This window comes from Salminus brasiliensis, chromosome 20 (assembly GCF_030463535.1).
Source record: "Salminus brasiliensis chromosome 20, fSalBra1.hap2, whole genome shotgun sequence".
NCBI classification, from domain to species: domain Eukaryota; kingdom Metazoa; phylum Chordata; class Actinopteri; order Characiformes; family Bryconidae; genus Salminus; species Salminus brasiliensis.
In genome coordinates, this window is record NC_132897.1 from 23,972,274 (window position 1) to 23,997,366 (window position 25,093).

Genomic DNA, 25,093 nt, shown 5'->3' on the forward strand with positions numbered 1-25,093 from the left:
ACACCTAACGTCTCGCATGTCTCACGTCCTAGTATTGCACTGTCAACAATGTAAAATTCAATCTTGCATTTTTGATTTGTAGATCTGTGCTGCGATGACATTGTCTTCAAGTTGGACACTGGTGTTGAATGCAAAGTTCTTGTAGTTTTATTTACAGTCCAGTTGTCCACTGTTGTGACAGTGTCAATGTTTTTCTGATTTCAGCTTTTCCAATGAGTAAACCTCTGCATTTTGTTCAACTACTTGATTTCTTTTCTCTTTCTGCTTTGATTTGTTTTGTTAGACACATTTTTGGTAAAGTGATTTTGCTGTTACAGGATTTGCACACTTGTCCATAAGCAGGATATTGTTTCTGTTTATGTTCATAACCACATCTGGAGAGGGACAGGAACTTGAATGTGTGTTCTGTTTTCCGTTTCTCCTATAGGTTCTTCCATCTGGTGTCTGGACTGTGAAGAATCGTTGCTGATCATGATAGCAGGTTGCCTTTCTCTGAATTGTCACCTTGTCCCACATGTATATGCTTGGTGGGCTCTTTGTCTGTCTGTCTGTCATAATAGCTGTTCTGCTTGAGTTGTCTTATCTACAGCTTGTCTTGAATCTGTATTTTGCTTTTCTGCTTTGAATGTCCAGTATGTTTGGATTTTTCTCATTGGGCCATCCTTCCATGGTGATTGTGTGTAGTAGCTGCATCTCTGGATCAGTGCGCTGACTTCAGACAGGCTGGGAATAAACTTGGAAAGGTAATGAATCATGACCATGAATCTCATGAGTGCCTGCTTGTTTTTTGGTGTAGGCATGTGTGTTACAGCTCTCACTTTCTCTCAATCTAAATTGAGACCTTCTGCAGAAAGCACATGGCCATGTACCGGATTTGTGATGTGATCTGAAGTTTGATCTGCCAAAATCCTCACCACTGTGACCATACTGCTTACTCAGTCGTTCAGTTCATGCTGTTTGGGGATTACACCCCTTTTCTCCATTTTGTGTAGCTCATCAATGATTGTTGTATTTCAGGCAATCAGGACTTTTCTTGGTGGGACCATGGGATCTACTGAATGTGGTGATGCCCTGGTAGGAATCCAAGAACAGTGAACAGATGACCGTCTATCAGAATGTCATTTTACGTTGTGATTCCATGCACTCTTTAAACCACACCTGACATCTCACATGTCTCACATCCTAGTATTGCTGGTACATCACTGTCAACAATGTGAAATTCAATCTTGCATTTGTGGCCTTTGTGTTCACAGGTGAGCGTTAGCTTTCCCAACGGTGACATGCAGTGTCTAGAGTATGTGAGCGGTTTTCAAGCTGAATTCTGGAGTTTTGTTTCAAATCTAAGTGACTTGTAGACATTTCCTGAGATGACCTTGCATTCAGCACCAGTGTCCAACTTGAAAACAATGTTCTTGTTTTATTTTCAGTGCAGTTATTCTATTGACTTTTGTTGTTACACTGTTGATGTTTATCTAATACTCCTGTTTTTGTTTCTTACTTCAACTGTTCCAATGAAGAAATCTTCCTGCTCTGCCTTTTTGTTCAACTGCATGATTTTTTTTCCCCCCGTCATTCTGTTCTGATTTGTTTTGTTAGACACATTTTTGGTGAAGTGATTTTGCTGTTACAGGATTTGCACACTTGTCCATAAGCAGGACATTGTTTCTGTTAATGTTCATAACCACATGTGGAGAAGAACAGGAACTTGAACTGTGTCCTGTGAATGTGTGTTCTGTTCTCTTTTTTCTCTATAGGTTTCTCCATCTGGCGTCTGGACTGTGAAGAATCGTGGCTGATCATGATAGCAGGTTGCCCTCTCTGAATTCTCACCTTGTTCCACATGTATATGTTTGGTGGGTTCTTTGTCTGTCTGTCATAATAGCTGTTCTACTTGTTGTTTTCTCTACAGCTTATCTTAAATCTGCATTTTGCTTTTCTTCTTTGAATGTCCTGTATGTTTTGGATTTTTCCTCATTGGGCCATCCTTCCATGGTCCTTGTGTGTAGTAGCTGCATCTCTGGATCATTTGCTGTTGCCTTTCGGAATGTAATTTAGCCACTGGCTTTCCCTCCTGCAGAACTGCTGCTCCGAAGCCTTCTGAGCTCGCATCTACAGATGGTGTACCAGTACCATGGTGTTACCAGTACCAGAGATTTCAGTTTTTCATAGCTTTGTGCTTGACTTGCCACGGAGTGTCATGCTCAAGCAGTTTTCTGAGAGGTGCACTGACTTCAGACAGGTTGGGAATAAACTTGGAAAGGTACTGAATCATGCCCATTAATCTCATGAGTGCCTGTTTGTTTTCTGGTGCAGGCATGTGTGTTACAGCTCTCACTTGATCTGGATTGAGACCTTCTGCAGCGAGCATATGGCCATGTACCGCATTTGTGATGATCTGATCTTGCACTTGTTTTTGTTGAGTTTCAGGTTCCACTGTCTTTCCGTTTTCAGCACTTGGAGTCTGCCGTCATGTTTCCTTGACCGTTTCACCCCAGACTAAGATATCGTTCGGAATGTTGACGACACCTTCCAGGCCTTTAATAGTCTGCAATTGACCTTTGGAATACCTCTGAAGCTGAGGACACTCCAAAAGAAAGTCAGAGGAATCTGTATCTTTCAATGGGTATGTTCAGTGTGCAGAGCTTGGAACTTTCATCATGAAGGTTGATCTGCCTAAATCCTCACCACTGTGACCATGCTGTTTACCCAGTTATTCAGCTCATGCTGTTTGGTGATTACACCCCTTTTCTCCATTTTGTGTAGCTCATCAATGATTGTTGTCTTTCAGGGCAATCGGGACTTTTCTTGGTGGATGAATCACTGGTGAGACCATGGGATCTACTTGAATGTGGTGATGTCCTGGTAGGAATCAAAGAACAGTGAACAGATCAATGCCTTTCAGAATGTAATTTTAAGTTGTGATTCCATGCACTCTTTCAACCACACCTAACATCTCCCATGTCTCACGTCCTAGTATTGCTGGTACATCACCGTCAACAATATGTGAAATTCAGTTTAGCGTTTTTGGCTTTTGTGTTCACAGGTTGAGTGGTAGCTTTCCCACGAGGACATGCGGTGACTAGAATATGTAGTCTGAGTACTGTGCTGAATTCTGCAGTTTTTGGTCCCCGAATTCTTCCCGTACGCTTTCAGCTGGATCCTGAGCTCTTGTGAAGAACAAATGGTGAACATAGGGTAGGTTCTTTCTTGACTCACAGTAATCGCTGAACTTGTTTTTCAGCGCATTTCTTGTTTCAGTTTCTTTCTCTCTGAATTGTAACATGTTGTAGACAATCACTGCATCTTTTCCTGCGACGTGTGGAAAGGTGGCGCATTGGACTTTTTCAGACTCCTCAATAATCCCACTCTCGGTAAGAAACAGGTAAAACTTTTGCACCTAAAAATCCAATTTTTGATGAGATTGCCTTGCAAGCACAGTGCTAAAGGTGGCTGCAGCTGTGCCACTTGCTTGTGTGCTGCTTCGACCGTGTTGGGCTGCTGTGTCCTGCTTGTGTTTTGCATCAAATTTGTTACTCTGCTGTGTTCTGCTTGAACAGGGTCACTTGTTCTGTATAATAATTTCGCTGCTGTCCTGCGTGTTTTTCATCAACGTTATGCTGCTGTGCCCTGCTTAAACGATATTTCGCTACTGTGTTCTGCTTGAACCATGTTGGGCTGCTGTGTCCTGCTTGTGTTCTGCATAAAAATTGTTATGCTGCTGTGTCCTGTTTGTTTTGCATGAAAATGATGATGCTGTGTTCTGTATAATTTGTTTTGTTGCTTTGTTGTGCTTGAGTGGTGTTACAGTGCTGTTCATATTCATACATAAACCTAAACCTTTTTTTCATTTTATTTTTTCCTTCATTTCTTCTCTCTCCCCCATGTGCTGAGCTGCCCCCTGCTGTCTGCTTGTGCGAGTGCATTTGTGTTTGGCTGCTCTTTACTACCCTGTCCTGCTGTAACATCTCCCATGTCTCACGCTCTAGTACTGCTGGTACATCACAATCAACAATATGTGAAATTCATTTTTGTATTTTTGGCTTTTGTGTTCACAGGTGAGCTGTAGCTTTCCCAGCAGTGACATGCGGTGGCCAGAATATGTGAGTACTTTGCTGAATTCTGCAGTTTCTGGTCCCCAAATTCCTCCCGTACGCCTCAGTGCTGTCAGCTGGACCCTGAGCTCTCGTGAAGAACAAATGGTGAACATAGGGTAGGTTCTTTCTTGACTCTGCAATCCCTGAACTTGTTTTTCAGCACATTTCTTGTTTCAGTTTCTTCCTCACTAAATTGTAACATGTTGTAGACCTTCACTGCATCTTCCCCAGCGAAGTGCGGAAAGGTGGCGCATTCGACTTCTTCAGACTCCTCAATAATCCTAATTTTTTACAAGATTGCCTTGCAAGCACAGTGCTAAAGGTGGCTGCAGCTGTGCAACTTGCTTGTGTTCTGCTTGAACCGTGTTGGGCTGCTGTGTCCTGCTTGTGTTCTGCATCAAAATTGTTACGCTGCTGTCTTGTGCTTGAACGATATTTTGCTGCTGTGCCACTTGCTTGAACGGTGTTGGGCTGCTCTGTCCTGCTTCTGTTCTGCATGAGAATGGTTACACTGCTGTGTTCTGTATAAATTTTGACTGCTTTGTGCTTGAGCGGTGTTACAATGCTGTTCATTTTCATATATAAATAATAATCCTTCTTCTTCATTATTATTGTTTATTTATTTTATTTTTTTTTCTTCATTTCTTCTCTCTTTTCTGTGTGCTGAGCTGCCCCCTGCGGTCTGCGGGTGCGAATGCGTTTGGCTGCTCTTGCCTACCCTGTCCTGCTGTAACCCTTCTAAAAAGTTTTTGCTATGATTTTTGCCTTGTTCATCTGCATGATTTTTTCTTCCCTCATTCTGCTCTGATTTTGTTTTTCACATTTTTGGTAAAGTGATTTCTGTTGCAGGATTTACACACTTGGCCATAGGCAGGACATGTTTTTGTTTGTGTTCATAACCACATCTGGAGCAGCTTGCTTCTGTTGCTTGTTCATTTTTTGCTAGTTTGGATTTGCTTTTGTGTTCAAACCCAACTGTTTGTTTTGTTTCTGTCGTTCTGTTTTGTTTTTCATTGAACACTTTTTTTTTTTTTTCACTTCATTCGATGTCCCTTTATTTGCACAGCAGATATTCATGGCCTTTGTCTATGTCTGATCTGTTTCTTTCAGCAACCTTGCCCACAATTAGTCTTCCCCAATACCACAAACAGTCCTGTCTCTGATTAACGAGTCATGCACCTCACCGAATTCATGGTCTTTTGCCTTTTTCAGGTCTGTGGAAGAAAGCCTCTCTATGCCTCTCTCGGATGTGACTCAGGTAAGTCAGATTGTTTTGCAATACCGGCTTCTACAGGTGGACCGGATTCCCTGACCTGCGGCTCGACACAGGAATCTGCAACAACATTGGGTGATGCCGATGGGGACTCTTTTAGCCGCCCTGAGGAGGTGTCTTCTGTTTCTCCTACAGGTTCTTTCATCATGTCTCACGTCCTAGTATTGCTTGTACATCACTGTAAACAATGAGATATTTAATCATGCATTTTTGATTTGAGTTCTGTTTCAAATCTGAATTGTAGATCTGTGCTGTGATGACCTTGTCTTTAAGTTTAAACACTGGTGCTGAATGCAAAGTTCTTGTTTTATTTTCAGTCCAGTTATTCTTTTCACTTTTGTTGTGAGAGTGTTGAGGTTTCTCTAATATTCTGTTTTTCTGATTTCAACTGTTCCAATGAAGAAATGTTCCTGCTCTGCCTTTTGTTCAACTGCGTGCTATGTTTCTGTTTATGTTCATAACCACATCTGGAGCAGCTTGCTTCTGTTGCTTGTTCATTTTTAGCTATTTTGGATTTGCTCTTGTGTTCAAACCCAACTGTTTGTTTTGTTTCTGTCGTTCTGTTTTGTATGTCATTGAGCACTTTTTTTTCACTTCACTTGATATTCCTTCATTTGTACAGCAGATATTCATGGCCTTTGTCCGTGTCCGATCTGTTTTTCTCAGCAACCTTGCCCACAATTAGTCTTCCCCAATACCACAAACAGTCCTGTCTCTGATTAACGAGTCATGCAACTCACTGAATTCATGGTCTTTTGCCTTCTTCAGGTCTGTGGTGTACGCGTCAGTGCTTTTAACGGGCCCGAGAAAAGCTGAGGGCTCCTCGAACACCACTGCCGGTTTTCCCCTCTGCTTGATTTCCTCTCTTCTTACCGGTTCCTCAGTGTAAAGTATGGACTAAGGACGACTCTGTGATTATACTTTGTGTTTGGTTGCCTCTTTGGTACATAACATAGGTGACATCCCCACTTTTTTTATTTTTTTTATTTGTTTTTATTCATATATGAGAATAGCTTGACATTGCAGAATAACCTAAACAAATCTAAGATGCAATAAATGTCAGTAACTTTAAATTCAGTCAGCAGATGGACAGGAGCTTGAACCGTGTCCTCTGAATGTGTTTGTGAATATTCTAAATGTGCACTGTATGTGTGTTCCAGATTCAGTCCTTGTGTTTTCTTGTCTTCCTGACCTTGTGAAGAATGCCTCTCTCGGATGTGTCTCAGGTAAGTCTGGTTTGTTTTGCAATACCAGTTTCTGCAGGTGGACTGGATTCACTGACCTGCGGCTCGAAACGGGAATCGGCAACAACATTAGGTGATTCTGATGGAAACTCTCTTTCAGTCTTCCTGAGGATGTGTTTTCTGTTTCTCCTTTAGGTTCTTCCATCTTTAAACCACACCTAACATCTCGCATGTCTCACGTCCTAGTATTGCACTGTCAACAATGTAAAATTCAATCTTGCATTTTTGATTTGTAGATCTGTGCTGCGATGACATTGTTTTCAAGTTGGACACTGGTGCTGAATGCAAAGTTCTTGTAGTTTTATTTACAGTCCAGTTATTCTGTTCACTTTTGTTGTGACAGTGTTGATGTTTTTCTGATTTCAGCTTTTCCAATGAGTAAACCTCTGCATTTTGTTCAACTGCATGATTTCTTTTCTCCTTCTGCTTTGATTTGTTTTGTTAGACACATTTTTGGTAAAGTGACACACTTGTTCATAAGCAGGACATTTGTTTCTGTTTCTGTTCATAACCATATCTGGAGAAGGACAGGAACTTGAACTGTGTCCTGTGAATGTGTGTTCTGTTTCTCCTATAGGTTCTTCCATCTGGCGTCTGGACTGTTAAGAATCGTGGCTGATCATGATAGCAGGTTGCACTCTCAATTCTCACCTTGTTCCACATGTATATGCTTGGTGGGCTATTTTTCTGTCTGTCATAATAACTTTTCTGCTTGAGTTGTCTTCTCTGCAGCATGTCTTGAATCTGTGTTTTGCTTTTCTGCTTTCAATGTCCAGTATGTTTGGATTTTTCTCATTGGGCCATCCTTCCATGGTCCTTGTGTGTAGTAGCTGCATCTCTGGGTCAGTGCGCTGACTTCAGACGGGCTGGGAATAAACTTGGAAAGGTAATGAATCATGACCATGAATCTCATGAGTGCCTGCTTGTTTTCTGGTGTAGGCATGTGTGTTACAGCTCTCACTTTCTCTCAATCTAGATCGAGACCTTCTGCAGAGAGCACATGGCCATGTACCGGATTTGTGATGTGATCTGAAGGTGGATCTGATCCTCACCACTGTGACCCTACTGCTTACCCAGTTGTTCGGTTCATGCTGTTTAGTGATTTACACCCCTTAATTTTGTGTAGCTCATCAATGATTGTTGTCTTTCAGGGCAATCAGGACTTTTCTTGGTGGATGAATCACTGGTGGGACCATGGGATCTACTGAATGTGGTGATGTCCTGGTAGGAATCCAAGAATAGTGAACAGATGACTGTCTATCAGAATGTCATTTTACGTTGTGATTCCATGCACTCTTTCAACCACACCTAACATCTCCCATGTCTCACGTCCTAGTATTGCTGGTACATCACCGTCAACAATATGTGAAATTCAATTTAGCATTTTTGGCTTTTGTGTTCACAGGTGAGTGGTAGCTTTCCCAACAGTGACATGCGGTGGCCAGAATATGTGAATACTTTGCTGAATTCTGCAGTTTCCGGTTCCCGAATTCCACCCGTACGCCTCAGTGCTTTCACCTGGATCCTGAGCTCTCGTGAAGAACAAATGGTGAACATAGGGGTAGGTTCTTTCTTGACTCTCGGTAATCGCTGAACTTGTTTTTCAGCACATTTCTTGTTTCAGTTTCTTCCTCACTGAATTTTAACATGTTGTAAACCTTCACTGCATCTTCCCCAGCGACGTGCGGAAAGGTGGGGGCATTGGACTTTTTCAAACTCCTTAACAATCCCACTCTGTAACAAACAGGTAAACCTTTTGCACCCACAGTCTCCAATTTTCCAAGAGATTGCCTTGCCAGCACAGTGCTAAAGGTGGCTGCAGTTGTGCCACTTGCTTGTGTTCTGCTTGAACCATGTTGGGCTGCTGTGTCCTGCTTGTGTTTTGCATGATCGTTGGTACGCTGCTGTGTTCTGCTTGAACGATATTTTACTGCTGTGCCACTTGCTTGTGTTCTGCTTGAACAATGTCAATTAACTGTGTTGTGTATAATAATTTTGCTGCTGTGTTCTGCTTGATCCATGTTGCGTTGCTGTGGCCTGCTTGTGTTTTGCATAAAAATTATTCTGCTGCTGTGTCCTGCTTAAATAATATTTCTCTACCATTTCCTGCTTGAACGGTGTTGGGCAGCTGTGTCTTGCTTGTGTTTTGCATGTAAATTGTTTTGCTGCTTTGTTGTGCTTGGACGATGTTACAGTGCTGTTCATATTCATATATAAACCTAAACCTTTTCTTCATTATTTTTATTTATTTATTTATTTTCCTCACTGAATTGTAACATGTTGTAGACCTTTACTGCATCTTCCCCAGCGACGTGCAGAAAGGTGGCGCATTGTACTTTTCCGACTCCTCAACAATCCCACTCTCCGTAAGAAACAAGTAAAACTTTTGCACCCACAGTCTCCAATTGTTTTACAAGATTGCTTTGCCAGCACAGTGCTAAATGTGGCTGCAGCTGTGCCACTTGCTTGTGTTCTGCTTGATCCATGTTGGGCTGCTATGCCCTGCTTGTATTTTGTATGAACGTTGGTACGCTGCTGTGTTCTGCTTGAACGAGATTTCACTGCTGTGCCACTTGCTTGTGTTCTGCTTGATTTGGTATTTCGCTGCTGTGTCCTGCTTGTGTTTTTCATTAAAATTGTTACGCTGCTGTGTTCTGCTTGAACGATGTCAATTAACTGTGTTCTGTATAATAATTATGCTGCTGTGTCTAAAAATCTAATTTTTCTCGAGATTGCCTTGCAAGCACAGTGCTAAAGGTGGCTGCAGCTGTGCCACTTGCTTGTGTTCAGCTTGAACCGTGTTGGGCTGCTGTGTCCTGCTTGTGTTTTGCATGAAAATTACACTGCTGTGTTCTGTATAAATTGGTTTGCTGCTTTGTTGTGCTTGAGTGGTGTTACAGTGCTGTTCATATTCATATATAAACCTAAACCTTTTCTTTCTCTCTCCCCCATGTGCTGAGTTGCCCCCTGCTGATGCGAGTGCATTTGTGTTTGGCTGCTCTTGCCTACCCTGTCCTGCTGTAACCCTTCTAAAAAGTTTTTGCTGTGATACCCCCCTCCCTTCCCCTCCCTTCCCCTCCTAACACTTTGTGTTTTCTCACTCTTTCCCATGTGTTGAGATGCCCAGTTTCAACTGTTCCATCAGCAGACCTGGCTCTCTCCACCACCCTCCTGCCCGCTGTCCGGTTCTGGGGCCTCTAATGGAGTCATCCTCCCCTCACTGCATGGCTGTGCTTGTGACAGTGTACCTGCATGGACTTTAACATTTCACTCCTGTTCATCTTTTTATGGCTTGACGGCACCTTGGCCATATTCCCTTAATTCCGTGTTTTATTCCTGTTTTGCTTTTCATTGTGCTATCCGGTGTCGACCAGAGGAGGATGGGTTCCTCTTTTTCCTTGCCACTGGCTTGATCAAACGATCTCTGTGAAGCTGCTGTGTGACCACATTTGTTGTGAAAGCGCTGTATAAATAAAATGTATTTGAATTGAAAACTGTATTCTGTATGAGTTATGCTCCTCTATGCTGGTTGTGTAGTGTTATGCTACCGTATTCTGGTTGAAAGAGTACTGGTACTGTATTCTATATCAAAATAATTATTCTAATGTTTTCTGTATGAAAGCATTATGCTACTCTGTGAATGAACAGTTTCAGGCTACTGTGTTCTGTAAGACATCGTTACGCTACTCTATTCTTGTAGAACAGTGTTCTGTTACTGTGGTCTGTAGGAAAGTTCTGCTACTTTTTATACAGAATTCAGTAGCATAGCTCTGAATACGGGATACAGTGTTGCGCTTCACATTCAACACAGAGCTTGTAGCGCCCCCTATGGATTCTATAAGAGGGTTAGCGTAGCCCATTTTTCAGATAACGTGATTCACCCCCCTGAAATGTAATCCTAAAAATACTGTAAATATCAGAAATCAAACATTTCATACCCCACTGTATCTAGGTTAAAGTACCTGAAACAGAATTTCATACAGTTGAAAAGACCTAAAATAAAATGTTCATTTTCCCACATCTGCACCTGCAGTTTAAAGTACCTGACCGAGAACGCCAAAAGTTTCACCCCACACAAGTGAAATGAGTTGAAATGAAATGCTAAATTCTCCACTTCATACATCTGATAGAACAATCAGAACAAATCAAACTCTGCAGACTAACTAAAAGACTGTGGGCTATGCTGCATGAAAGTAAGGCAGCACCCTCCCGCATAGGGTGGACTCCACCATCCCTGCCTATAAAACCAGGCTTGTCCTCATACTTTATCCAATTGTCTATGAAGCCCACATGATTTTCTGAACACCACTTGGACATCCAGCGGTTTAGCGCTGTGAGTCTGCTGTAAGCCTGAGGGCAAGCAGCAGAGCATATTACGACATCGCCTGGGCCAGTGTAGTCTCCTCTTGAATATTATTCTTAGTCACTTTAGATATCCACAGGCCAATATTACTGGCCCCTACATGAATGACTATCTTTGACTATCCTTAATATATTAAATATCATACTGATAATAAAAAGATTTATTACTTTTTAAAATATATCTACCAAATGTCATTCATTTATTATTAGAATAAACAAATGAAGCCATTTGTTCCTTAAAATGCGTAATTTTTCCAACACAAAGCCACGATGTGATTCTGAACAGTGACTGAAGAAAAGTATCAGGACCTCGTCTAATTTGACCGGGAGAGATGGAACAAAGTGGGCAGGTAATTGGAGGGGAAGACGGTGCAGAGGTAGGTTGGGTCATGTTTGCTTCAAATGATTTAGACATAAACATGAGTAAATTTGTCTCACCCTTACTCTCATTTTATTGGTTGCCTCCTTAACAATGAGCGTCATGTTTAGCTGGAGTTGCAACATTTTTAAACATGGAGTGGAGACTTTCGTAATTGTGTTGCGTTGAATGATGTGTGTCTTTAGGAAAGGGCAGTAACTTCAGCCATTGCTAACCAAGAAGGACAAATTTGGGACATATCTTTTATGGGTATGTCCTTTATGTATACAGTGCCCTCCATAATTATTGACACCCCTGGTTAAGATGTGTTCTTTAGCTTCTAATAAATTTAGTTTTTTTCTAAATAATATAGGACCACAATGGAAAAAAAAGAGTAAAATCCAAGCTTTAAAAATCCCACATTAAGAAATAATTGTTTAACATCAAATCATGTGTGCCACAATTATTGGTACCCCTGATGTTTATACTTTGTACAACCCATCTTGTACAACCAATGTTTCACAAGATGGGAGAATACAGATAGAGGGATCTTTGACCATTCCTCTTTGCACAATCTCTCTAAGTCATCCAGCGACCTGGGTCCTCTTCTCTGCACTCTCCTCTTTAGCTTACCCCACAGGTTTTCAATGGGGTTGAGGTCTGGGGACTGAGATGGCCATGGGAGGAGCTTGATTCTGTGTGTGGTGAACCATTTCTGTGTAGATTTGGCCATATGTTTTGGGTCATTATCTTGCTGAAAAACCCAGTGACGACCCATCTTCAGCTTTTGGGCAGAAGCCACCAGATTTTGTTTTAAAATGTCCTGGTATTTCAAAGCATTCATGATGCCATGCACCCTAACAAGGTTCCCAGGGCCTTTGGAAGAGAAACAGGCCCACAGCATCACTGATCCTCCCCCATATTTCACAGTGGGCATGAGGTGCTTTTCTGCATACTCAGCTCTTGTGTTACGCCAGACCCACTTAGAGCATTTGTTGCCAAAAAGCTCTATCTTAGTTTCATCCGACCAAAGCACACGGTCCCAGTTGAAGTTCCAGTACTGCTTAGCAAACTCCAAACGTTTGCGTTTATGATTGTGAGTGAGAAAAGGTTTTTTCCGTGCATGCCTCCCAAACAGCTTCTTGGCATGCAGATAGCGCCTGATGGTTGTTTTGGAGACTTTGTGACCCCAAGAAGCTACCATTTGTTGCAATTCTGTAACAGTGAGCTTTGGAGACCTTTTTATTTCTCTTATCATCCTCCTCACTGTGCGTGGTGGCAAAATAAACTTGCGTCCTCGTCCAGGCTTGTTTACCACTGTTCCAGTTGTTTTAAACTTCTTAATAATTCCTCTGACAGTAGATATGGACAGGTGTAGGTGAGTGGCTATTTTCTTGTAGCCATTGCCTGACTTGTGGAGGTCAACACACATCTGCCTTACTTAAATGGTATGTTTCTTTGTCTTTCCCATGTTGAAGAGAAATGGCCTCTGTGTCACGTCATATTTATACCCCAGGGAAACAGGAAGTTGTGAATTATAAATAAATGTTCCTACATACTCTGATCAACTTCGTAAACTACTGTAGAATTGACAGAAATACTTTAATTACATTTATTTCCTAAGAAATGTTAGGGGTGCCAATAATTGTGGAACAGGTGATTTTATGAGTTAAAGGTTGGATTTTACTCTTTTTTCCATCGTGGTCCTATATTATTTAGAAAAAAACTCAATTTATTAGAAGCTAAAGAACACATCTTAACCAGGGGTGCCAATAATTATGGAGGACACTGTATATGCATTTGTAATGTATTTATCCTTTGTTCTGTATTCAAATATGAACAATGCAGAGACTGCCCAGGAGACCTACTAGAACCTTTGCTGTATGTGTAAAACATTTTAATTTGCCGTTTGATTTATAACACACACACACACACACATAACTTTCAATATACTTTAAATTTTTTTTTCTTTTTACTGTATTTGTGTTTGCAGTTATTCTTAAAGATTTGTTTTTTACTATATTTGTGTTTATTTTGCATTCTAATACAGCTTTTTTATTTTATTAGAAACATTTAAGGGATGTGTACATCTTCACATGTATATTAAACATGAATACAATGAATTTGTACCCTTTTATGCCTTCATTTATTGAATGCAGGGATGTTCCCAGCATTTTACCTTCAACCAGGATCTAATTCTGACCACAGCTGTAGTCACTTAGACCCCTTTTACTCCTGGTCACTTCATGGGACTTGTATCTGGACTGTATTCCAAAATCGGATCTATGTGTGGGACGCAATATGCAGATTCCCATATTTCAGCTCTTCGTCTTCACCGTCACCTGCACCGGCACCGCGGATGTCTCCTCAGCGCGGTGTTCTCATTGTTGGATATTCTACTCTAAAACACTTCAAAGTCCACTTGGGTCCCAAAGAGTAACACCACATAAGACTGCTGCCTGTACAGAGAGTTAGAAAACTAACAGTTCTAGTTACACAAGCATACATGATCATCACTGATTAAAAGAAATTAATAATGCCCTCATACTGATTATGAATCACTTTAATAAACAAGTTCCATTACAACTTCCCCCTTTGATTCTAATCAATCATGTTTACAGATTACTTTCATCAAACAAAAGCCCCAGCCCCAGTTCTTTGTCTAATTCTTCAAGTTCAGGATCCTTCATAATCTGCAGGAGCTGATATCTCACCTGAACTCAGTGAAACAAAGTTTCAGTGATACAATTACACAGTAATGGTCCACAGCAAAGCAGAAGCACCAATAACATGAGAATGGGCAAGATCACGAAGAATATACTGCGTAAGCCAGCTAGAATAGATCCCCAACCCCAAGACCATGAATCAACCCCTCGTTCTGAGTTGAGCAGCTACAGTGCGCATTTGGCGCAAAACCATGCTGATGTTACCCTCCTGAGCATCGTTGGGGGAATATAAGTACAGCAGTGTTTACCAAGCATGCTACAGACTCCCCCTTTCTTGGCTAAGAGCAAATCAAGGGCCATGCAGTTTTGGATGGTCATTAGTCGCAGTGCTGTCAACTCAGACCTTAAGCAAATCGTTCTCCTTCAGTGGTTAATTTGTGCTCGTTGGGTACAGATAAGGTCTTCAGTGCATTACGGCGAGTATGAGGATAAGGATGCATGGAATACAGGGTTATATGTGCACTCAGATGCACCAAGGCGCAGTGGCCCCTTTCCCTTTAAGGAACTGGTAGGTCTCAGTTGCACTCACATAGGTATGGTTAAGCCAAGTGCTATTCACTGTCTCATATGAGTCTGGATGTATTTCAAAAACAAATGGATCAACTGAAGCGTGTGGCATTAAGAGTATTATTAAAAGTATTATTTACACCTGATGTATGGACTGTGAAATTAACATACTGCCAAAAGTCATTCTTCCCTGGGTGCCTGAAGTAAACTTCATCAAAGCCATCAGAATCATGTTTAGCAGTTAGGATATACAGTGTCCCTATAATGACCATCTCGGCTGGTTCCACCTTCATCTGCGGAGGTCCCGTATCAGCACCCGATGTAGAAAAATGTCTACATAGTGTTGCCCGTACCCCACCCCTCTTCCGGGGCGCAACACCTTGCGTGTTCGTTTTGTGGAAAGAGTCGCAGACGAGTGGAGTGAAGTTAGAAGCAAACCAAAGTATTTATTTAAGAATGCTGGATCCAGGAGAACAAATGCATTAAAGACAGTGTATCAACCATCCCAAAGCAAAGTTCTGACCCCGTTCTCATCTGACTCCACGTTTATACCCCAAATGACGTGAAACCTGCCGATGAGGCGTTTCTACAGATTAGTCTATGTGAATATGCAAGATGGCACATGTTAGTACTCAAATTCACGTGTCTGACTCCACCATCATGCTTGACCTTGACTATGTTTTGTATTTTCTCAAAGCTGGACAGTGTAGCATTCTCTATGTGTGTGCGAGGCAGCTGCAGGTTAGGGAGTTACCCACACAGAGAGAAGGCCGCTTTGTCCGACCCTATCAGCATCCCCTCTACCCACACAGAGAGAAGGCCACTCCGTCCGACCCTATCAGCATCCCCTCCATATCACTTCAGTTCAAACAAAGTACACCAGTCCCAATTGGGGCCAACACGATGGTCCATGACAGTGACTTCAGACACATGGAGTGGCCTCACTTGTCATGCTGATGTATAGTTTTAATAACGCAAATGTCTTTAAGCGTGAATCACCCGCCTTTACCATAGAACTCCATATGTTACATGTTAATGTGTCTCAGGAGGCCATGTCATGTGAGTTAGTAGGCCATACAATGTAATAAGGTTATAATATGTCTTATGAGTAAATATCATGTAAGTTAGTAAGTGGGTGAGTAATATGCCATGCAAAGTGACTCTATATGTCGCACACCAATACGTGTTACAAGTGGGTATTATGTGGGTTAGAAACAAGCCATACATTGTTAGCTATGTGTGTAAGCCTACATGATATAAGTATCGGATAATCATTTGTATAGATGCATATAAAATACAAGGTTTCACACAATGATTATGTAGTTGTTAATACTAAGTTGAGTAATCATTATTTAAGGATAATTTGTCAACAAACACAAGGTATAATAAACATTTTACTACAACAATCTCCCTTTTGACGTGTCCTCGAAGACACGTCAACACACTTGTAGTTCCTCCAAACATGTGTTTGACATGTGGTTTACATTTGTGAGAGCGAAAACCTGTCCGGCAGCCAACCAACCAATTTTGACAGGAAAAATTCTCTCACGACCCCTCTGCCCCAGGCGGCCAATTTTACCCATGTCAATGGAGGAAGTGACATTATTCCCATCCTTTGCCACCCCCTTTTCCCGTACCAAGCCATTATTAAACAACAAATGTGTTTTCCCTCTAAGTTTCCCTCTACTTAGTAAACTATTGTCTATAACCCTATATGTGTAAGTGTTAAAGTTACAATGTGTGTTTTTTTGTTTTTTTACAATCTCTTAGATAGTTCAAGGCAACCTGTAAAGAAAAAAATGTTTTATTGTTCTGGGTCACCGTCAGTGCTGGACAGCTCCTCGGTGGCTCCCCTCGGGCCCGGGGGTGCTCGGATGTCGCTTGTCGTCAGCTCGGTGTCAGTTGGTCAGGTAGATGCGCTCTTGTTGCGCGTCTCTCTCTCAAGGCGTGCTCAGATGGCACTTGTTGCTGATTGGATGCTTGCTTCTGCACCTGTTGGTCCCCGGGTGGCAGTGCTGGCTTGCACTGAGATAGGTGGTACCACGAGCTGCCTTTGCTCTGGAGTCGTACCGCGTGGCTGGTTCTCTCTGTCACCTGGAATGGACCTGTCCAGCGAGGCTCTGACCACTTTCGCTTAATGGCTCTCAGGTACAACCATGGGGCCACGGCCACCTCCGGGGGTATCTCGCGGTCCTCGTCTCCTCCTCTGTTTCTCCGTACCTGTACAGATAAATCCTCACACACTGATTTTAGTTTCAAAAACAGCTGTCGATATGTATCTGTTGTAATCCCAGGCGAGCCTGTATCGGGGCTCAATCTTGTTTTTGGGCCTGGAAATGCTATGCCTCTGACCAGTTCAAATGGAGAGAAGCCTGTGCTTCTATTAATTGAGTTCCGAATGCTGATCAAGGCCATTGGGAGGGCATCTAGCCAATTCATGCCCGTGGTCAGTGTAATCTTAGCTAGCTTGGATTTCAAATTTTGATTCATCCTCTCCACCTGACCCTGTGAGGCAGGATGATACACACAACCATAGCTATGGCGCAGCCCCAACGACTGCTCCACCCACTGCAGTGTCTTGCTCGTAAAATGACTCCCATTATCTGAGTGAACCTTCCTGGGGAACCCGTGTTGTGGTATCCAACAATTGATCAACATCTTGCACACAGACCTGGCATCCTCTTTTATGGTGGGAATTGCCTCCACCCACCCTGAAAATCGGTCTACTACCACCAGGAGATACCTGTATCTCCTTACTGAGTCAATCATGTCAGTATAGTCAATCTGAATTTCTTCTCCGTGTGAATCTGGCAATGGAAACTTTCCAGGTGTTGGCTTAAGTGCTTTTGCTACGTTCTGGGTGTTACAAATCTGACATTGGGTGATGTAATCTACCACTAAGGCTGACATGAATGGGTGCCACCATTGTTTTAGATTTTCCAGTGTTTGTTGTCTCCCTACGTGTGCTACTGTGTGTGCTTCTTCTAGAACTGCTTTCACTAGTGACATTGGTAACACTGCTTGTCCCCTTTGTGACATCCACACCTGGCTGTCTGGACTAGCCCCCTTTGCTAGCCACGTTGACTTCTCCTCCGGACTTGCCTCATCCTGTAGGCGTCTAAGCTCTTGTCCTGTGGGAATCGGTTCCCAGGGTACACCGGAGTCCAACACAAACATGGTGTTGGGTTCCGTGTAGCCTGCTGCTCTTTTTGCTGCCCCATCTGCTGCTTCATTCCCTCTGTTTATCATTGTGTCTCCCTTTTGGTGTCCTTTACACTTTACAATTGCTACTTTGCTCGGTTTGTGTATGGCTGCTTCTAATCGCATTAATTCTGTTTTATGTTTGACTGGTTTCCCAGCGCTTGTGACATACCCAGCTTGCTTCCAGTGTGGAATGTCTACATGTGCTGCTGTCACTACGTATGCTGAGTCGCTGTAGATAGTGACGTCTCTCCCTTCTGCCAGTTCTAGTGCTGCGATTACTGCTAGTAGTTCTGCTTTCTGTGCTGATGGATTTTGTTTCACTTCTTCTGCTATGACTGTCCAAAACTCATGTGCCTCCCCCCTTGCTTCCTGGACCACCGCGTATCCTGCTCTGACTCCACCTGTGTTTGTTCTGTACCCACACCCATCTGTCCACAAATTCCACGACCCTGGGATGGGTGTGGCCTGTAAATCTGGTCTTACTTTTCCTTGCCTCTCTACCTGTTCCTCACACTCATGTGGTGGGCCTTCCAGCATCCCCTCTGCCATGTTGACTCCTTCATGTGTGTAGGTGATGTTGGGTGCAGTCAGTGCTTTGTGAATGCATCTCTGTCGCAAGGGAGTGAGTGTAAACATCTGTGAGTTTATGTATGCCACTACTCCGTGTGTGGTTAGTATGTGCAATGGGTATCCTGCTACCAGATGTGCTGTTTTCTGGACTAATTTGGTCAGTCCTGCTACATGTCTTGTGCACTGTGGTTGTCTCCTCTCTATAAGGTCCAATGGAACACTTAAGTACATTAGCACTGCTCTACCTTCCCCCTTTTTCTGAAACAGTACACCATTAACCAAAGTGTCTGTTTCAGAAACATCCAAGTAAAAAGGTAGTGAATAGTTAGGTCTGGCTAGTCCCTTCTATGTCCCACTACCCTGCTCTCGTCAGCTGGTATGCAGTCGTGATCGTCAGAGTCATCATCAGTTGTCTCATGTCCCTCTAAAGCTGCTTTAATAATGACCGTGGGTTTTGTTTTTTGGCGTAATGGGTTAATAGATGGTTTGGCCAATGTTTGTTTACAGTGATGGCGCTGTTTATCCTCAGTTCTATTAGTCCCCTTTGCATGTAGATCGTCATAACAGCGGGTGTCAGTCTGGTCGTCATTAAGGGTCTCATGTTGTCTGCGCAGTAGAAAGGGATCTGCAGTGTGTGCGTAACTATCTGCTGCCTGCTCTCTGCTGTGAGCTGTGGTGTCAGCTAGTGGTGTGTGCTCTCGGGCTGAGCCCCCCCTTTCCTGCTGCTCCACTCTGACTGTCCCTGTGTCTATGGTGAAGACTGGCAACAGAATATCTGCAGGTGGGATGTGTCTTGGGTTGTATGGCGGAGGCAGGGCGTCAGGCCCCTCCCCCTTGTGTTTTGTATACTCACTGTCCACTTCCGCCTTCTCCGCAGATGGTGCGTTCGCCTTCGGCCGGGACGGATCCTGTATTTTCAGTGTGACTAAATCGGGTATCATGCTCAGAAATGCAGTTGTGATAGCTCTCAGCTCTGCTAAGTCCTCCTGTGCTGCTTTAAAGCTATTTTTAGCCTTTGTTCTTTTTAACAAACCAGCCCGCTTCATTTCTGCTTCAGCCTGACCTGATCTGTCTTCTAACTCTTTCTTCATCTGATTAATGCAGTGTATTAAACATGTTCTCTCTCCCGTATGTTTTTGTCCCCATGTTTCAAACCTGCTGATCACACTTTTCTGCACCTCATCTCGCTGTTTCAGATTTATCACACCTTCTTTAACCCCCTGGGCTACCCTCTGTATTTGCAGTTCAAAGGGTTTCCATTCCCAGTTTCCCACGCCGTAAAGGGCATTTAGTTCTTTACTCAAATTTCTACTACTAGCCATGCTGTGTGCAAGGTGCTGATCAAGGATGGATCTCACCTGAATGGGTCTTCGCTCTACTTCTCTCTCAAATGCGATTACGTTAACACCGCAGGGTTTCACGCATTGAGATTTTTCGAGCAGTGTCCTCCCAGGGCTCCCCCTCTGCGCTTCTCCGCAGCAGCCGCTGCGCTCCGCGCTCCTCGGCGGTATATAACAGGGAAAGAGAAGAGGAAAAATTTCAGCTTTCAGCTCAGTGAAGAATTTCACAGTCTGATAATCATATACAGCACAACCGTGTGTTCGTCAAGGCTCTCTCAGGCGCACTGAAAAAGCTCTTGTGTGTATCCTTTACACAACGCTAGGTACGCCTGGTCCCCGACCAGCCGGCCGAGCCGTGCTTACAGAAGCAAGTACCTGTAATTGGCACCCAGTCACACTTGTGGGCCCTCCGCCCCTTTCACACAGTTAGGCAAAATATGAAACACACAGCGGCGTGCTCACACGCACTTATATGGCCATACAGCCTCTTTTTAAACTAAACATTCACACTTAAACTACATACAGCGCCGTGTGCACGCACTTATATGGACATATCATATATGAGACATACAGCGCTGTGCGCACATGCACTTATGTGAACTCCTTTTAAACTAGACATTCAGGCCAATTACTTGTCTCTGACAAAGCGCCGCCCACACGGTCCCACTATAACCTAGTTATAGTAGTTCGATGTTCCAGGTATTACCTATAGTCGCCAATCCGAGTGAAACAAAATTAAACAGCTGCTTTAATACACAAAATCACAATCAAATCATACAATACAACCCTTTTAGCAGGAACCGCTTCTGCTTTATACAATTAAAAATACACAACAATAATAACCATGACTACTTTGCGAGTGGATCAATCTCGAGGTGAGTCTCCCACCTGGCAATTATCCGACCACCTCGTCAGATGTCGGGGGGATACGCCAGCTTCCAATCCTAACCCTTGCTCCGGAATCACCCGTCGGAGTTACCTTTAGCCGGAATCACCCATCGGCATTAACCATATAAAATAGAAAAACCCTACTCCGGAATCACCCGTCGGAGTTACCCCTAGCCGGAATCACCCATCGGCATTAACCATATAAAATAGAAAAACCCTACTCCGGAATCACCCGTCGGAGTTACCTTTAGCCAGAATCACCCATCGGCATTAACCATATAAAATAGAAAAACCCTACTCCGGAATCACCCGTCGGAGTTACCTTTAGCCGGAATCACCCATCGGCATTAACCATATAAAATAGAAAAACCCTACTCCGGAATCACCCGTCGGAGTTACCCTTAGCCGGAATCACCCATCGGCATTAACCATAAATAAATTGATATGCTTCCTGCTCCCCTCCAGACAGCACTCGGACCGCCTCACCACTCAAATTTCAGATATTCAATATGCAGAATTCGATTAACAGGCTCTGCTTACCTTTTTGTGGTGCGCGCGCGAGTGGATCAGTGCCGGATGCCGTCTTTCGTCACAACTTTCCCACACGTCGGAGGTCACCAATTTGTAGAAAAATGTCTACATAGTGTTGCCCGTACCCCACCCCTCTTCCGGGGCGCAACACCTTGCGTGTTCGTTTTGTGGAAAGAGTCGCAGACGAGTGGAGTGAAGTTAGAAGCAAACCAAAGTATTTATTTAAGAATGCTGGATCCAGGAGAACAAATGCATTAAAGACAGTGTATCAACCATCCCAAAGCAAAGTTCTGACCCCGTTCTCATCTGACTCCACGTTTATACCCCAAATGACGTGAAACCTGCCGATGAGGCGTTTCTACAGATTAGTCTATGTGAATATGCAAGATGGCACATGTTAGTACTCAAATTCACGTGTCTGACTCCACCATCATGCTTGACCTTGACTATGTTTTGTATTTTCTCAAAGCTGGACAGTGTAGCATTCTCTATGTGTGTGCGAGGCAGCTGCAGGTTAGGGAGTTACCCACACAGAGAGAAGGCCGCTTTGTCCGACCCTATCAGCATCCCCTCTACCCACACAGAGAGAAGGCCACTCCGTCCGACCCTATCAGCATCCCCTCCATATCACTTCAGTTCAAACAAAGTACACCAGTCCCAATTGGGGCCAACACGATGGTCCATGACAGTGACTTCAGACACATGGAGTGGCCTCACTTGTCATGCTGATGTATAGTTTTAATAACGCAAATGTCTTTAAGCGTGAATCACCCGCCTTTACCATAGAACTCCATATGTTACATGTTAATGTGTCTCAGGAGGCCATGTCATGTGAGTTAGTAGGCCATACAATGTAATAAGGTTATAATATGTCTTATGAGTAAATATCATGTAAGTTAGTAAGTGGGTGAGTAATATGCCATGCAAAGTGACTCTATATGTCGCACACCAATACGTGTTACAAGTGGGTATTATGTGGGTTAGAAACAAGCCATACATTGTTAGCTATGTGTGTAAGCCTACATGATATAAGTATCGGATAATCATTTGTATAGATGCATATAAAATACAAGGTTTCACACAATGATTATGTAGTTGTTAATACTAAGTTGAGTAATCATTATTTAAGGATAATTTGTCAACAAACACAAGGTATAATAAACATTTTACTACAACACCGATCACCTGGCTTGTGGTCATCAAAGGGCTGGTCAGCTGGTTGCAGCAGCACTGCTTTCACCTGCTTAGACACAGACGCAATACATCATGAGAGAGTGGTCAAGTAACTGGTTATCCAGTGATGGTGGACCTAATCCCGTATTGGGAGGCCTGCCAAACACTATCTCAAAGGCACGGAGACCAGTTCTTTTTTGTGGCCTGGTTCTGCTTTGCCAGAGAACCACGGGGAGGCACTTAACCCACTTATCCCAGACCTGTTTGTTGTGTCATTTTTGCATGCAAAATTCTCTCAACAAGCATATTTCGAAAGGGTACAGCTTCACTAAGTTGCCTAGTTAAGTAAATAAATAAAGTATTACATTCACTAAATGAATAACTGTCCAATATCTCGTTTGATAGTCACTTAAGGTTGCTGCTAATGTCCGTTGCTCTGGCCTAGCTATCTAGCTACACTACAGGCCAAAAGTTTGGACACACCTTCTCATTCAATGCGTTTTGTGTATTTTCATGACTATTTACATTGTAGATTCTCACTGAAGGCATCAAAACTATGAATGAACACATGTGGAGTTATGTACTTAACAAAAAAAAGGTGAAATAACTGAAAACATGTTTTATATTCTAGTGTCTTCAAAATAGCCACCCTTTGCTCTGATTACTGCCTTGCACACTCTTGGCATTCTCTCAATGAGCTTCAAGAGGTAGTCACCTGAAATGGTTTTCAGGTATGCCTTATCAGGGTTAATTAGTGGAATTTCTTGCTTTATCAATGGGGTTGGGACCATCAGTTGTGTTGTGCAGAAGTCAGGTTACTACATAGTCAACAGCCCTATTGGACAACTGTTAAAATTCATATTATGGCAAGAACCAATCAGCTAACTAAAAAAAAACAAGTGGCCATCATTACTTTAAGAAATAAAGGTCAGTCAGTCCGGAAAATTGCAAAAACTTTAAATGTGTCCCCAAGTGGAGTCAAAAAAACCATCAAGCGCTACAGCGAAACTGGCACACACGAGGACCGACCCAGGAAAGGAAGACCAAGAGTCACCTCTGCTTCTCAAGACAAGTTCATCCGAGTCACCAGCCTCAGAAATCGCAAGTTAACAGCAGCTCAGATCACAGACCAGTTGAATGCCACACAGAGTTCTAGCAGCAGACCCATCTCTAGAACAACTGTTAAGAGGAGACTGCGCAAATCAGGCCTTCATGGTCAAATAGCTGCTAGGAAAACACTGCTAAGGAGAGGCAACAAGCAGAAGAGATTTGTTTGGGCCAAAAAACACAAGGAATGGACATTAGACCAGTGGAAATCTGTGCTTTGGTCTGATGAGTCCAAATTTGAGATCTTTGGTTCCAACCGCCGTGTCTTTGTGAGACGCAGAAAAGGTGAACGGATGGATTCCACATGCCTGGTTCCCACTGTGAAGCATGGAGGAGGAGCTGTCATGGTGTGGGGGTGTTTTGCTGGTGACACTGTTGGGGATTTATTCAAAATTGAAGGCACACTGCACCAGCATGGCTACCCCAGCATCCTGCAGTGACATGCCATCCCATCCCCCTGTTTAGTTGGACCATCATTTTTCAACAGGACAATGACCCCAAACACACCTCCAGGCTGTGTAAGGTGGGGGGGGGGGGGGTGGCTGGGTTTGCTAGCTCTCCCTAAGGCATCCAGGGCTGCTACCAGTGACTCTTGCTCTCTATCCTTTAGTAAACCCATGATGCACACCTCTAACTGGTCTACTTTTTCCAAAGGATATAGCCTGTACATGCCACACTTCATACACTCAAAAAGCCCAGCAACAGCCATAATAAAGCAGGGACCTTACGCTTGCAATTGATTTGGGCACTGGTTGTTGTAGAGGTCAACTCAAAGCAGAACAGACCAGACCAGACCAGAGCATTGTTGGAACAATCCATTTTCAGAACAGACGACTGTTATGACAGTTCAGTGTTAGAACAAACCAGTTTAAGAACCAGTGAGAACTGAGCAGTGTTGTGATCTCTGTGTTATGGAAGTTTAAAGTGTTGGTTAGATCTGTATTATAATCACAGTCTATTTCTGTTCCTGCGCTGGCCGGACCGGTTTCATCATTATTACAGGTCTGATCATTTTTACAGATCTCATCAATATTACATGTCTGATCAATATTACTGGTCTGTTTATTACACACCAGAGTAAAAACAGATCAGTACCAGAACTAACCAGTTTGAATAGACCAATGCTTTGACAGCATGGTCAAAACCATATATATCACAGGTGTCCTGTCACACCAGAAAAGAAACTGGGTTTACTTGTAACTTGACAGAGTCATTACACAAAGCTCACTCTCGGGGATGCCACTGCACAAGTTCTATCTCGACTCTCCTGTACATTAACTGAAAAAATGGTAAATGTGACATCAAGCCATGAAAGATGAAAACGTAAGTGAGGTGATAAAGTCCTGCATTTTTAATGGTCCCATTAACCCTTTCGACTGCCCCAGCGCTCGCGGGGTGATAGTTGCAATGTTTTCTCATGTCTATCCCTAAGTACTAGGTTAGACCGGTTAGGCCTGTGTGTACAAATGGTGTGCCATTGTCACTTGAGATGCGTTGTGGCAGACCCCATCTGGGGATTATTTCTCTGAGGAATGTTTTTTGCCACTGCTTTCCCATCCTGAGTACCTGTGGGGAAAGTTTCAACCCATTTACTGAACATACATACACAGACCAGGAGAAACCGTTTCCCTTCTGCCGGTGTTAATTCCACAAAGTCGATCTGCCAGTGCTGAAATGGCTCTGTCACTGGGGGGTGACCCACAGGCTGTTGTGACA

At 43.2% G+C, this 25,093-nt stretch overlaps 1 long non-coding RNA gene across 1 annotated transcript; it reads right to left on the reverse strand.

The window, feature by feature from the left end:
- Nucleotides 1-14,985: 14,985 nt before the first annotated feature.
- Nucleotides 14,986-19,690, reverse strand: LOC140542229 (uncharacterized). Its single transcript, XR_011977983.1, has 2 exons — nt 17,938-19,690; nt 14,986-16,784 (listed from the first exon to the last, which is right to left on the reverse strand). It is a non-coding gene; the product is annotated as an uncharacterized lncRNA (long non-coding RNA).
- Between the last annotated feature and the right edge of the window lie 5,403 nt (nt 19,691-25,093).